Genomic DNA, 14,971 nt, shown 5'->3' on the forward strand with positions numbered 1-14,971 from the left:
ACTTGATAGTAAGTGCGACAGAGGCTGAAGTATAATTACCAGTTCTGACGAATGGTACTTACCTGAAGTTAGAGCGGGAATTATACGAAGCACTATGGAAGCACTTCCACACTGCTGCTGCGACTGCTGTAGCGCCAAAAAGGGGAATGGAGCCTCGTCAGGTAGCTTCGGCAACCTTTTGCTCCTCCCTCCCCGGCATTTCATATGTCAAATAAACTTCAATTCAATTCAATTCAATCAAGTTCACACTCCCACCACATCCCTGCCCATTTTCGGGGTAAATTATCACATTCTCTTCCCTGTCGCAGGTCGAGGTGGTTCAACATGGCACCAGAGGTAACGCATAGCGTGAGAGCTCCAACCAGGTGCCATCACTAGAACAGGAAATAAAAGTGTTCTGAGTGCACAAGTGCCTATACTCTATCTTTCTTGTTTGGGCCCCACCATCTCAATGCAGCCGCAAGCTGTGCTGTAACCATTTACTCGGAAAGATGAAGACGGAAGGGGAGAATACTTCCCTAAGTCCCTAAGGGGGAGCGCCTAGGGCGCCACCTATTTTTTATTTTCAAAATAGCTTTGAAACGTTGACGTCAGTTCCGGTATAGAAGGGAAAGCAGTTGTGAACTTGATAGTAAGTGCTTCCATAGGCTTCGTATAATTCCCGCTCTAACTTCAGGTAAGTACCATTCGTCAGAACTGGTAATTGCATTTGTTGTCCCCATCCGTCTAGTTCTAAAGTTTACCGCTTGGGGCGCCACAGTCTCATCTCCCCCCCCCCCCCCCCAACAGCTAAAGCGACCTCTTTCTTGTTGTCCCAGAACTGTTTTGTAACATCTATCAGTGATACTGTCACGCGCGTCGCCCAGCGAGCGCGTGGCCGGATGGTTACCGCGCTTGGCTCTCGCGCGGAGGCACTTGCGCGGAGGCTCCGGGTTCGATACCAGAAAGCGGACTTCTCTTTTATTTATTCCTTCAACTTGACATTCTGGTAAGTTCGATAATTTTGTCGTCTGATTGAGTTACGAAAGTTCTTCGCGCCGAACTTTCTACGCCGAATGTTCCAGAAACCTACGCGGGTACAAAAGGTGCTCCGAGTGGCGGTCCGGAGTCAGTCTCGCTCCAGCGGTCGATCCTGCTGTTTCGCTGACATCGACGCCTGCGACGCTAGCCTTTCTCCCTTTTGCTTTGGGAACAAGTTCGCCCCATTAAACGTTTAGTTTCTTCAGTTATTCGCCGCGTCATCATTTATCATTCGTGACAATATTTTGCTCTTTATAGTCGGACTGCATAAAATAGCACTACGATACGTTTGTTTTTTTTCGTTTTCTGTTGTTGCGTGCTAATAAACCATTTTGGTAACCCAGATTTGTGTAGCTAAATAACAGTCGTTGCCAATGACGTCAATACAAATTAAGTATTAAGTACCTTCAAAAGTAACTGAATCTACATTTCTAAGTATCTGTACTCTACTCAAGATACTTTACAGTGAAAGTAACTTGACTAGTATTTTAAATACTTTATGACGCAGGTATTTAGTAACTTAACTTAAATACTTTTATCGAGTATTTTGTCCAACACTGCAAAATGCAACCTCTGCGGCGCAGCACGATGGACCGTATTGAGGAGTTTCAGCGACGGTGTCACCGCCCTGGCGGCCGGTCGCCGAAAGAGAACGAGGGTGATAGGTTCGCTGGGCGTTGGCTCTGTGTAAATGTGGTGGCCGCGAACGTATGCTTCTAAACTTCGGCAGCAAGAATATTACGCGACTCTAGTGTTCCGGTACGAGCAACAGAGGTGACACGATCTGCTACGACTAGCTACGACCACCCGCCGCAGCGATGCAGGCGTCGAAAGAGCGCAACCTGTGTACTACGCAGTCAGTCGCCGTCGCCCGACGCAGGTCGTTTGGCATTTAGGGCTTTCCGCCCCGGGTTCTTCGCTTGTACGTGGAACCGAGTATTATTCACTGTGCCTGTGTATGTTCTCAGTGGCTGGATATGGACCTCATAGAGCAGAGTTCTTCAGACTCAACAGCGACTCAAAGTTGACGGCGGAGGGGCTTGCAGCAACGCTTTCGGTTGGTGCACGGGTGCGACGACTACATGGATAAATTTTAAGATTGCTGCCAGCAAGGTGGGCCATAGTCGCTTTATGTTTACACGATTTTGAGTGTAAGTACTCCGTGCAAAGGCGAATCTATCGCGCTTCTAATCCACCTTTGTTTTTGTTGTTTTTAGCACGCACGACCGATTGAAAATGCTTCTGTACCGATCACGGAGTGAATGTCTTCGGCCTTACATTGCGGAACGCCCAATAACAAGTCATATTCGTTCAGCGAGAAAACTTCCCTTTCGAGGGACCTTCTTTGATTGATAATTTCGCCCGTACTTGAGTGCTTTAATCAACGCGATCGATTAAGTTTGCTTCCCTAGTTAGGACATTTTTGTGCCACATGCGGCACTAATGCTTGGCACGATGTATGCCACTGGTGGTATTGTGAATTGGTTTACTTCCAAAGCTAACAGTATGACAGGTGGGACCATTCAATTTGCTAAAAATGTGATATGGGAATGTCGTTGCATAACTAGCGTTTTACGTTTAAGATTGATAAGAAACATGCTCATGTGATGATGCATGTCTACAGCATTAGCTTTGCAGATCCAGAATGGATGTGCTACAGGCTACAGCATCAAGACTTTTAATGGACCAAATTGGTGATTACACGGCAATAAATATTGTGGTGGAAAACTGCCCATTGACTCGGTGAGTTTTGATCATGACCATTGGTGTGCTGTTGGCAAATTAGGTAATGGCACACTTTTTCCCTGACCATCTGGCTTCAAGGGTCATTGCATCTAGGTGAGCTTAAATATCTTTATTTCAAGATTCAGTGGACTCCTCTGCATCATTACACGAAGGCACTCTCAAGCCACAACGAACAGCAGTGAATATACAATGCATAATAACGGGCACCAGTGTCCAGACGCATAGTCCGCAGAAGCCAATTTGAGCCTAAAAATGTTTTTGTATTGTTTAGATAGTTTGCATTTGGTGTATAATTCGCAGGGCCCAATTTCCGCGCCCAGTGCATAGTCCGCCAAGCTGATGCGTTGCGTCTTCGTGCTTTTTTTCCTGGGTGGCATTTTCTTCAGAAGTTCTTCGGCGAACGCTATTGAGCCTGAAGAACTGCTCTTGAGGCCCATATCCAGCCACTGAGCACACACAAGCACAGAAAATAACACTCGGTGCCAAGTACAAACGAAGCGCCTGGGCGGAAAGCCGTGAATTCCAAACGAGCAGCGTCGGGTGACAGCGACTGACTGCGTTGCGCCCCTTCGACGCCTGCATCGCTGCGGTGGGTGGTCGTAGCTAGTCGTAGCGAGATGATCTTCACTTCAAGCAAGAAATCTTGCCATACCATAGTCATGATATGTGTGCAAGTGTTCGACGACGTAGGCTCTCTCACGTTGGTGCAGTTGTCATCAAGAAAGGTACATATCAACAATGTTGCGTGTTTGAGGCTGAAACTATGACGCATACTTATCTAAACCTAAATTTATCGGTCTGCAGCTACAAACATTTTCGTTGATGTAACCATTCAGGCCTCGCATTAAATGGTGTTGCGAACTCTTCGGTTGTGTATGAAAACCTATTTTTGCCCTAATAAAAGACATTTTGAAAAGGACACGTGTCTTCTGCTGATACATATCTTCCAATTTACAATGCAGAGGCAAACAGAAAATCAAATGCATACATCTACCACTTAGTATAAGCACCTTTTGCCATTCATTCTTGAAGCTTAGGTTGCTCTTGTTTTAGAAGCTTTGCCCTGTTTTGTAAAAAGAAAACAATTAAAAAAGCTCTACCTCTGTTCTCCTTCTGGCATTTAATACAGACTTGTTTGTTAGCAGATCACACACAGCAGATATCACCGTGGCACATACAACTCGAATGACGGATGAGACTATTGTTATTACAATAAAGTTTTCCACAAGAGCCAAAACGAGGCTTGTAGGGGTGCAAAAGCACATCGAAATGAGATTGGCGCTTCCGGGGCTTGTTTGCATTATGCGTAAAAATAGGACGATCGGCGACCAGCTGATCGCAATATAACACCAAGGATACCGATGTTTCGATACATAGAACGCAGGATAAAGACCTCAATCGTCTCTTGTATGCTGTAGTTGTCATACTTTCCATTCAACCGCTTTTTAGCACAATTAACTAGAACAACCGAAGAGTTCGCAACACCTTTTAATGCGAGGCCTGAATGGTTATATCACCTAAGCAACGTCAACGAAAAAGTTTGTAGCCGCAGACCGATAAGTTTAGTTTTAGATAAAGTACGCGTCATAGTTTCAACGCGGGAACATCGTTGATATGTACCTTTCTTTGGACCCGCGTACATTCGGTTCAACTTGATGACAGCTGCACCAGCGTGAGAGCTCACGTCGAACACTTGCACACATATCTTGACTATGGCAAGATTTCTTGCCTTCGAATGGCTTGAACACTTCATCTGTAGCATCACGGTAGGTCTTGGTTGAAACGATGATCGTCTCGCACACGGCAACAAACAGAGAACGACACGCTTTGTTTTATTTATACGCTACCGGTCTACGGGCGTCGCAATTCTATCCCCCTCTTGTCCGCCATGTTGGATCGATCGGAGCGCCCCCTATATTCGCTGAAACTCCTCAATAGACCATGTCACCGAAACCTGTTTTAAAACGCATAAGTTCACGCTTGCTTTACGAATCTCGATATTTCTTATATTCAATTCAATTTTTGGCTGGTTCGCCTGCCCTTTTCCACCTTTCGCATACTCATTCTCGTGTTTCCTCTTCAGACGGCGAATAAAGTTCGATGATATACGCCGACTGCACCGTGTATAGTTTCGTTGCACAACTTTCAGCGTGCAGCTTGTTTATTTTCTTCGCGACTAATGTAGAAAAATGTCTTCTACGATGCCATGACTCAATCTGTATTTAACTTGTCTTCTCGTCCGAATTGTGCTGTTCCCTTTCGCGCTGATCGAGTGGCGAGTTCAGGCAGCAGACGGTACCAACCGATTCATTCTTCTACCTCGGTGTCGGTTGTTCGCGTAGTGGCGACGGGTCGGAAAGTCAGCGTTGACAAAGCTCTTCACATCAAGATACAATTAACGGGGTAATACCGCACCGTTCGAATTGACATTCCCCGTGTTTCCTCATTAACATCGTCCAACTGACCTCTCACCGCCTCAAATAGGGTCCAGGACAAGGAGCGCGAATGCAGACCGGACAGCCGAGACGCGCGGAAGCCAAAACCTCAGTGGAAGCTAACACCCAGCCCTCCTTCTCAGTTGCCCTCACAGCAACGGTCGCACCTCGTCTGGCGCGGGATGGTCTTTCTGCAGGTCTAGTCAGTTCGGTCACACCAAGAGCGGCGACGATAGTCTACTTCACCTTACGATGGACCTCAACAGACAGCACGAGAGCCATCGAAACCAATCCAGTGCTTTCTGAGTGCTGCGTCACCCTGCAGTCCCGCTCACGGTATCTGGATTGCCTAGGGTGACTCGTAGCGTCCGCAGCGGTCCATCGCAAAGTGAAACAAAGTGTGCAGAGACTAAAGTCAAAGGAAATGAGCGGGAATCCGCTATCTTGCTTGTAACCCCAACCCACTAAACATATCACACAGAAAACAAGCGTCGGGACAAGGACCAAGTAAAAGGCGGACTTACACTACAAATGCAGTATAAAAAAACAAGGCTCGGAGCAAAGCGCAAGAGGAGAAGAGGGAAGTGAATCTCGCTTTGTTTTAATGCCGAAGCAAACCCCCATTTCGCACTTCAAAGGAGTGCGCACTAATGAACGTGGAAGGCAGCAGGGTTGGCTGCCTGCTAAACAACGCTCCTCGAACTATAAGAAAACAATACCTGATCATCTTTCAGCGGCGCCCGAGTCAACGAGTTATCAGAGCTCTGCGAGTTATGAGTCGCTTCCGCTCCCAGATCTCAGTCTGTGCGCGCGCGTGCATTCTACAAACCGTCGCAACAACAACAAAAAAAGCATGACAAGAAGTACGATGAGGAGTTGTGCATGGCGGTTTCTTTCTTTTCCGCTCCCTTTTCTTTTGCTTGGTGCTTGGTTTCTTGTTTCGATCTCGTGTAACGCCATCGAAGCCCGACGCCTGCGCGTCCGTGAAAGGCGCCACGTTACCCCCCTTTCCCCCTTTGCTCTTTTCTTAGACGATTTTTTTTTTTTGTACTGCATTTTGTTGGCGTATAAGTCTGTTAGGGCTCCTCGCGGGCTAGCAGTTTCCCGCTCATTTTATTTCTAAGCAACTGACTCACTGACTGGCTCGGTTTAGCTGACCGTAAACACTAAAAAAAAAGAAGAAGAACCGTGCCCATTCCATTCTCATTCCATTCCGGGCAAAAGGCACCCAATTCCATTCCCATTCCATTTCCTTCAACGTTGCCGCCATTCCATTCCCATTCCATTCCGGGGTCGTGAAAATGCGGAATGATTCCGGAATCACTCCAACTCCGGAGTGGCAACTCCGCAACACTGGTATAGAGCATGGCGTACTCTATACACTTGACAGGACAAGCCGGAGGAGGAAAACGTACAGACAGAAGGCGAATACCGGCTCGTCCTATCAACTGCAGAGAGCACGCCATGGACGTTGTGCCTCTTTCGCTGTTTGATTGGCCCTTCGGCTCATAACATCGGCCGCACTAGAACCTAAGCTGAAACGAAGTATAGTAAAATCCCAATCTAAATTCATTTATCAAAGCCCAAAATTCGTTTCATGGGCCCTTTAAGTGCGGTGCACGCTCCATTCCCAAAATGTTCCGAGCACAGTCGAGAGGATGGCGTTGGAAAAGTCTTTTCGGCTTAGGGACGAAAAGCCACTGCCACCAGAAATCGGGGTCATGTCCGGCAAGGTACTCGCCTTGCCAGATTCCGTGCAAGCTACATAGGTTTTCAGACAGTATTCGACGCTTTCTGTCGCTATTCGGGCACCCTATAACCGAGCAATGGTGTCCCGATGACCGGGGGACTGTCGCCATCCAAGCCCGTGGCTCTAATTAGGTTTACGAGTTTAAAACAGAAGCGCGAACGAAATTCGGGCAATGCATACACCCAATACCGGCGAAGCCTCTCATCCGGGACTTTCACTCTTTCTAACGCTCCAGCGAGAGGGAAAATGCCGGTAGCCCTTTCCCCTTTTATCTCTCGCCCTCTCTCAGTAAAACGGTCCATACCTCGTCACTGCGACCTCCAATTCACGTCATGGAGGTTTACGAAGGAGAGATGGGGAGGAAACGCTCGATTTTATTCTTGAAATTGTACAGCAACGAAGGGGTTTCTCAGTCAATGGTGTTGCATGCGGGATAAGGCGTTTGCAAGTGCCGCCTCTGGTCATCACCATCTTGCTGCTGGTCTGGGTAGATCGTCTGATAGTCAAGCTACAATGATTATAAGGGGTTAGTGGGAGTCGGATAGGCTACAGCCGAGTGAAAGATGTGCCAAAGGCGTCGTTGTTGAACGTGCCTCAGGAGAGGGAGCGACGCAAGCAGTGGGAGGGGAATCGGTGCCAATCAGTTCATCGAACGGCGTTTTATCGACACGCGATGTTTCATCAAAAGCGCAAATAAGCTTTTATTTTTTTTATTATTTTCATTCATTTTTTTAATTAACTGTATGAGACTGTCGCTGCGAAGCAGCGTGTACGGGTCGGTTAGGTACGCTTAATAGGAGCTTTAGGTAAGGTGGGTTAATATTTTTGTAATGAGCCGCTGCAGACGGTCGCCGCGAAGCGGCGTGACTGCAGGCGAGGGGATGGAATTAACACGCAACCCCAGTGATAAACGTGACGAAATGTCCATACAGCGTGCAATTTGCATAACGAGTGTCGACGAAACGCGTGTCCATAAAAAGTTGTCCACGAAACGTAATTCCACGAAACGAGTTTCGACGAAATCATAGCGACCCTGTGGAATCTCGGACGCAGAATCCCGACAGGTGGGCTCAAGGAGAAAATGAGACAAGAAGTGTACTTCAGTACCAGTTGCCCAAGCAAAGTTGAGAACAAAGGTGCGCTTAATTTTACATTCTTTGTCAGCCTTGCAGAGCTTAATAATGCAGTCGCCAGCAGAGTTAATATTTCCGAAACCAAAGATACCTTTTTGTGTTCTAGGATTTCTTAGAACAGGCAACAATATTGTAAAAGTTGGCTAACTTTTTTTTGTGCGAAAGGTGTACGTACAAGGATTGGAGCACGCGAAATTTCCACAGTATGTCCCACAGCTTGCGTGAGTGAACGTATTAGAAATATGAGATAGTGCTTTTCTTTTCCGGTTAGATGATCGTGGCAGTGACAACATGTGTGCATGTGCAATACCAGATACAATAACAGGGGTGGAAGCAAGCTTCAGCCTTTTTGAGCAGGTCTGGGAGCAGCAAAGATGCCCCTTTGGAGCAGCTTTGGAGCAGTAAAAGTTACGGTTTGGAGCAGCTCAGGAGCAAAAAAAATCGTGTTTCGCCAAAACTTGGAGCTGGTAACTTGTGTTTTTTCGAAATAAAAAAAAATATATAAATAAAAAAAAGCCTCTAAATTTGACGTTCCAGAACCATTTCCAAACATGACTTTTCCTTAATTATATTCCAGCCCATAGCAAAAAAAAAAATATTTGAATGGCCCGCCAGCGGCGTAGACTTTCCATTTTCCCGGGGAGGGGGGGGGGGGGGGGGGGGGGGGGGTGCTGCGCGTTACCTTTTCGCCGGAACTGGAGATTGAAGCCAACGAAAGAAAGCTGAGATTCCATTTCCCATGTATTTTGTCAATAAAGGCAAGGTGAGCGTTATTTTGTTTAGATGCCACTACTAGAAGCTCGTTACATGGCATGTAAACAGCGTCTCGGTAAGGATCATGGCCCAAGCTCAGAAAGGGGGGGGGGGGGGCTCTGCCCCCCCCCCCGGATCTCACTAGGGGGGGGGGGTGCACGAGTCCCAATGCCCCCCCGAAGTCTACGCCTATGATGGCTGCCATTGAGAACTGTCCTGGTCGTAGCGGGTTGGTTCCTCCCATGGATTTACAATAGTAGGCATAGACAACTAAAGAAAAACAACTTAAGCCTCATGAAAACAAAACATTTTCAATATTTAACGACCTAAATCGCACGTTCCGTATGTTAAAAACAAAACCATTTCAAGCTGCAATAGTATATGGTATGAAATAAAGTCGAATACTGACTACAGGTAATTATTAGGAAATGAAGATGTTTCAAGTCCCTGTTTAGCAAAATCTACTCTATCTAGTAAAAGTAAAAATGCAAAATATCGAAAACTTCATGAGACCACGCAGGCACGTAGCCAGGATTTTGTTTCGGGGGTAGCCAGGATTTTGTTTCGGGGGGGGGGGGGGGGGGGGGCGCCCATGACAAAATGCTGTATGAGGGGGAGGGGGAGAGTAGGCTCCAGCAAAATGGAAGATTTCGGGGGGGGGGGGGGGCCTGGGCTTCATGCCTCCCCCCCCCCCCTGGTTCACTAAATTAACCCTTACCAAAACAGGCATCACTGGCCAAAAAGAATCTCGAAAGCTTGTTTAGGAGTTCAATAAAAAGAAGTTACTATAACAAAACTAGCAAGATCAAAAAACGGAAGGTTTTCTTAGTTTGTCTGCTTCTTGCACAGGGGTTGCGTGACGTCCAAACGTCGAGCTCTTATTGGCTGATTAATGAAAAGAATGGGTAGACCTCCCAAGGCGCCTATAAAGTCACCCACCATATTTTCAATCAAAACCAATCAAAGCTCGGCGTCGTTCTGAAGTCACCGCATCTCCTGTGCAAGAAGCAGACGACTTGATCTTCGCATTGCTTGGATGCGTTCTAGCACAACGGTTTAGAATTTCCTTCGCTCAGCAGGACATTCCCACTGCTCTCCTCGTCCTCCCGCCGGCTTGCTGTTTGGGTGCCAGCAGGTGTATTCGCCACGTATGTCATTTACAAGACTCTACCGATGATCGAGGCAACCAATTTTCGCTTTTATATGTTATGTTTACAACACGAATGAGGAACGCGGAAGCAGTCTCAACAAAAGCACTCGACCCAAAGACGCAAAATAAATATATATTATGCCAAATGTCTAATTTTACAGAGTAGTTATTGCTTTCCCCGGAAATGAGATGATAGGTAAGAAATGCCAGCAATCCTTTTATGTACATTTATATACCATAAGGTCCTGAAAGAATGCCCACCCAAAATGAAAAGGTAAATGGTGTGTGTGTGTGTTTGTGTGCGCGTGGTGGGGGGGGGGGAGGGGGGGGGGGCAAAAATCGCGCAAACATCACAAACGAAAAAAAATTTTAAAAATGCGGGAACGAGTTTGGAATTTGCATGTCATAGGAAGTATACCCTGCATAGTGCGGATGCTGCAGATTCGCGGGTCACGATGCGACAAGCACAAGGAAACCCGCGATGAGCACGTTTGTCGCGTACCGATACCGCAGATCACGCAACAGATTAATTAAAAAAAAAAAACGGAATTTCTTTTTTTTGGGGGGAGGGGAGGGGGGGGGGGGTTCATTTTCAGTGCCACTGTGCAAAGAAAAGAAAAAAGATTTAGTAAATGACGAAACGACGCATTGTTTGTTAGAGTTTTGACGAGCACTCTGACAAAGCAACCTGTGCGTGTGCCATTTTCGGGCACACGTGTCAACGACCACACCGTACCGACGTGGTCGTTGACACGACCACATCGGTACGGTGGTTTCATAACAATACGGCCTTTTAGCAAACCGTCGCGTGTTCCACGCCCCGCGGTCACGGTGTCACTCGGGCGCGCTTAAAAGCATGCTTTAAAGCTCCGGTAGTGCGCGGTACGCGGAACACGGTAACGGTTTGCTAAAAGTCCCTATTGGTTCAGAATTACCTAAACGACACAACACGGTAAACCGCTGTGGCCACTAAACAAGAGTACTCCAATAAATATAACCTTTAAAAAAAACGAAAAAAAAAAAAACAACTTGCTAGGGTAGTTTTGGCGCAACACGAGCGCTAGGGAGCAGGATGGCGCAGCGAAAGTGGATTGGCGCACAATGGCGCAATTGGTGCAGCGCTTCCACCCCTGCAATAAGTACGGTATAATAATTCAACATGTTCTGTACTTGCAGGGGGACAATGAATCTCCTGCAAGTACCTACGACATGCGCTCCTGGCAAGACGAGCAAAAGTACTGCGAGCACCGGTCAAGCCACGTCAGTACCTTCCTCAGAGGCTGAAGTTTGCTGCACAGTGAAATAGACGACTTAACTCAAGCATGACAGCCATGAAGGAAGATGTTCAGAACATGTTGACCCACAATGCCTCAGAGAAAGATGTTCTCAGCGAGTACATTTCCAAGCTCCCCACAAAAACAAGAAAGCGTGATGCAATGTTTTTTCTGCAGCAAAAGTAAAGCAGAATGCGTTTCATTACAGCAAGGTATGGATTTTGGAATCTATCATAATGGAGATGAAGAGCCCCCACCTGTACAACCACATCAGACAGTGAAATACTGGCCGTTCCGAGCAAGTCAACCCTGAAACAATACATCACTGTGTACTGGAGTGCATCCGAATTTAGTTCCAAAGTCTTGGGACTGTTGAAAACAAGACCCTAAATAAAGATGGCTTCAAGAAGCGTGGCGGACTGCTTGTGGGCGAGCCGAAATTTTTACAGCACCTGTGTGTCAAACATTCAGGGCGCATTGAAGGATTTGTTGACTTGAAGAAATATACCTCAACAACAAACAAAGTGTGCAATTTGATCACGGGATGGTCGTTGTGTCTGGGCCATTTGTCGGAAAGTGGAGCCAGATCATAGGAACATCTGCAACAAATGGAACCATGAAGGACGAAATGCTGGCAGAAACTCTCATAGAAGCTGCAATTCTTACTAAGCAAAGTGGTCTCTTCGTAGACTTCATAGCCTGTGATGATGCCAGTTGGAACCACAAGATGTGGAAAGTTCTCGGTGTCCAGGGAACAGCAAACAATGTGAAGTGCAAGGTGGACAATCCAGTTGATGCCAGCCGCAGCCTCCAGTTCATATCAAACTTCCCGCACTTCATCAAGTGCTTGAGTGAAATGTGGATTCAACACACCAGGTGGCCACATAAATGTAACTTTCAGCCTTAACAATTTGGTGCTATATTCAGTCATAGGTGATCCTTTTGTGGGTCAATGTTTTCTTTTTTTTTTCTTGACAATAAAGCTTTTTTATTTGCGCAGGTGAACATGGAGCCTATCAGGGCAGCCTACAAGATTGACTCGAGTAGTCTGACCCTCAAAGCAATGCCCGGGCTTACGAAATGTCATTTGCAGCCCAATGCATTTGAGAAAATCAGAGTTGGGTATGCATTCCAACTCTGGAACAAGAGTAGGCCTACTGCAGGGCCTTCACCTCTACAAGACGGATATAGAGAGCAAATGTGGAAGCATCTCTGCCACGCAAGAATTCTTCAGGTAGGGGCCCTGCAACAACGTTTTTACTATTCTTTTAATTTGCACCGAACCTGAGCGCACTGAACGTAGTAACTTAGTGAACTTTTTCTTTTTCGCAATTCACTTTATTTTAAAAGTTATAGGCATATTAAAATTACAAAAACAAGCAAAAAATAGCCTCCTTCATGACGTCCTTGGTCCTCTGTCCCCCCTTTTCCTGCGCCGGAGGATTCCCCTTGCCGCGGTGACTGAGGAATGGGGGGAGGAGAAGACGGGGAAAGGAGGTGAGGGCGAGGCGAGAAGCTGCCTGAGAACGGGGCAGCTCTCTCTCCTCAGCTGACGTCAGGACTCGGGACCAAAAACGTCACGATTTCGTCACATGCCGCGCGTGTTCGACACCACGGGGCGCCCCCGCAGGAGGAGGAGGTTTCCGCGTTGTCTGGTTAAAATATGATGCACTGATATGTAGTTACTCCCTCCGTGCCCGCTGGTTCGCCCAAACCATAAGAGACGTGAAAACCGCAAAAAAAAAGTAGACGCTTAAATAGAGTTACAGGGCTTCTTTAAGTCTAACAAGTTCATGATGAATAAGTGTGCACCACAGCCATAATACAGATACCTTCAATAATATTTCCTTTGCATTATCGCTATTAAACCATCAACATTTGGTATTCTCTCTTCTCTAGTCTAGCTCATACAGTGGAGCCAAATAACTATGCTGTACTTTTAAAGTAACCAGCCCTACAGGAGCAGTACAATTTCCCAAGCCACCAGGTACACTGCCACTACAATGATGCGCTATCTCTAACATTCAAGCTGATCAACCAGCTGATTGCTGTGAAGACATCTCAATCTCCTGCAAAGGCCTTACGGCCAAACTAGCCAGCAACTGCAGCCCTCAGCGAGTTCCCGGACTACTTGAAAGCCTGGGAGACGTATGCCAGAGGAGCTGGTGGATTTGTCAGCGAGTCGACACCTGTCGGCCTCCGGGTCACTCTTCGTAGCATGCTCAAATTTTTTTCCTACCTTGTTAATTCAGTAGCGCTTAAGTACCCCATGATGTCGCGACTCAGCCAGTATCTGATACAGAACCTCTTTGGAATTGTTAGGCAAGCATCCGGGTGCAATGATCGCTCAACGCCCACACATTTCCTGATGACCATGAACTGTCGTTTTACAGCTTAGTGAAGGCTGTTCGTTTTTGGAAGTGATCCCTGCGCATTGACTGCTGTTAGAAACCACCAAACTCAGCAGTGTTGGCCCTCCTGACGGTAGCTTATGGGATAAAGTTGACGAGCTGACCGAGTCTGGGGATTTACCTACATTTGAGACTGTACTGCCCTCCACGCTCGATCATGACAAACACATTGTTTGGAGGGATTCACGGCTGACCTATAGTCCATTGCAACTCAAGAAGATAGGGTGAGGTAAGACGGGTCAGGAAGGAGGAAGCAGACGAAACGCTGGGGGAAACCTCCTTCTCTCTTTAGCGTTGCGTCTGCTTCCTCCTCCCCGGCCCGTCTTATCCTCGCCCTACCTTCTTGAGTTGCAACAGACTATAGTATGCTGCAGGCTATGTTGCCTGAAAGTGTGTTATGAAGCAGAATTGCACGATTTGTATGCAAACCTTGACTGTTCCAGCACTAGAATGCACTTCCAATCTAGCCAGGCTGACAGAGCATCGTACAAAGGGGGCTGCTGTACACCACTGGTACCCTCTTGTTTTGTGCACAGGCTCAAAAACTGGTTTAGAGTGCTTCAGCAGGAATAAGTTGCAAACCGACAGTATCTTGGACATTCTCGCAATAGTGAAGTCTAGATATTACCAAGAGATCGGTTTCCAGGAGCATGCACCTGCACTTACAGCCAAGGTAACTAACTGGCTTCTACCTTACCACCAGCCTTCACTTTTTTGAGAAAGACCTCAATACCGATAAAGCTGCAAAAAGAGAGAAGGCAAAACACTCAAAGATCGGCAAATGCTCATAGGTCATAACATTAAAGTGATTAGATGTTCAGTACTTTCTTTAAAAGCAAAGCCGAGCTTCTGCTTACTTCCATTAAAGTTTTGTAATTATGTGTGTATTTGAGTGTTCTGAACAAACGTCGGTTCCTGACCCCTAGAGCAACATTGTGTAACTATTTTGTGCTGGCTCAGGCAATGCTAACTAGGCGACATTTGTCTGCGGGAACTGCAGAAACCACAACAGGCAATGCTGTCACTACTCTCACTCAGGAAATTTAGTTTACACAAAATATTCCAGAAAGCGGCATTTAAGAAATTTTGCGAACTAGTAAAACCAGGAATATATTTGTCCACAAGATGAATAGAGCAGGTTCTGAAGAAAGAATTGGAGCCGTAAATATGGCTCATCATCTCAACGTAAACACTTGCCTACGCGGGCACGATCGCTGAAGCGCAGAGGAAAGATTCAGGAGGAGTCGACCGGAGTGCCATCTCTATGCGTAGACATGAAGCGCCTCACCAATAGCGGCT

At 46.8% G+C, this 14,971-nt stretch overlaps 1 pseudogene; it reads left to right on the plus strand.

The window, feature by feature from the left end:
- Positions 1-11,877: 11,877 nt before the first annotated feature.
- LOC115311556 lies at positions 11,878-14,463 on the plus strand (annotated as a pseudogene).
- Positions 14,464-14,971: the final 508 nt, after the last annotated feature.

Source organism: Ixodes scapularis, unplaced genomic scaffold (assembly GCF_016920785.2).
Source record: "Ixodes scapularis isolate PalLabHiFi unplaced genomic scaffold, ASM1692078v2 PGA_scaffold1__304_contigs__length_218370807, whole genome shotgun sequence".
Taxonomy (NCBI): Eukaryota; Metazoa; Arthropoda; class Arachnida; order Ixodida; family Ixodidae; genus Ixodes; species Ixodes scapularis.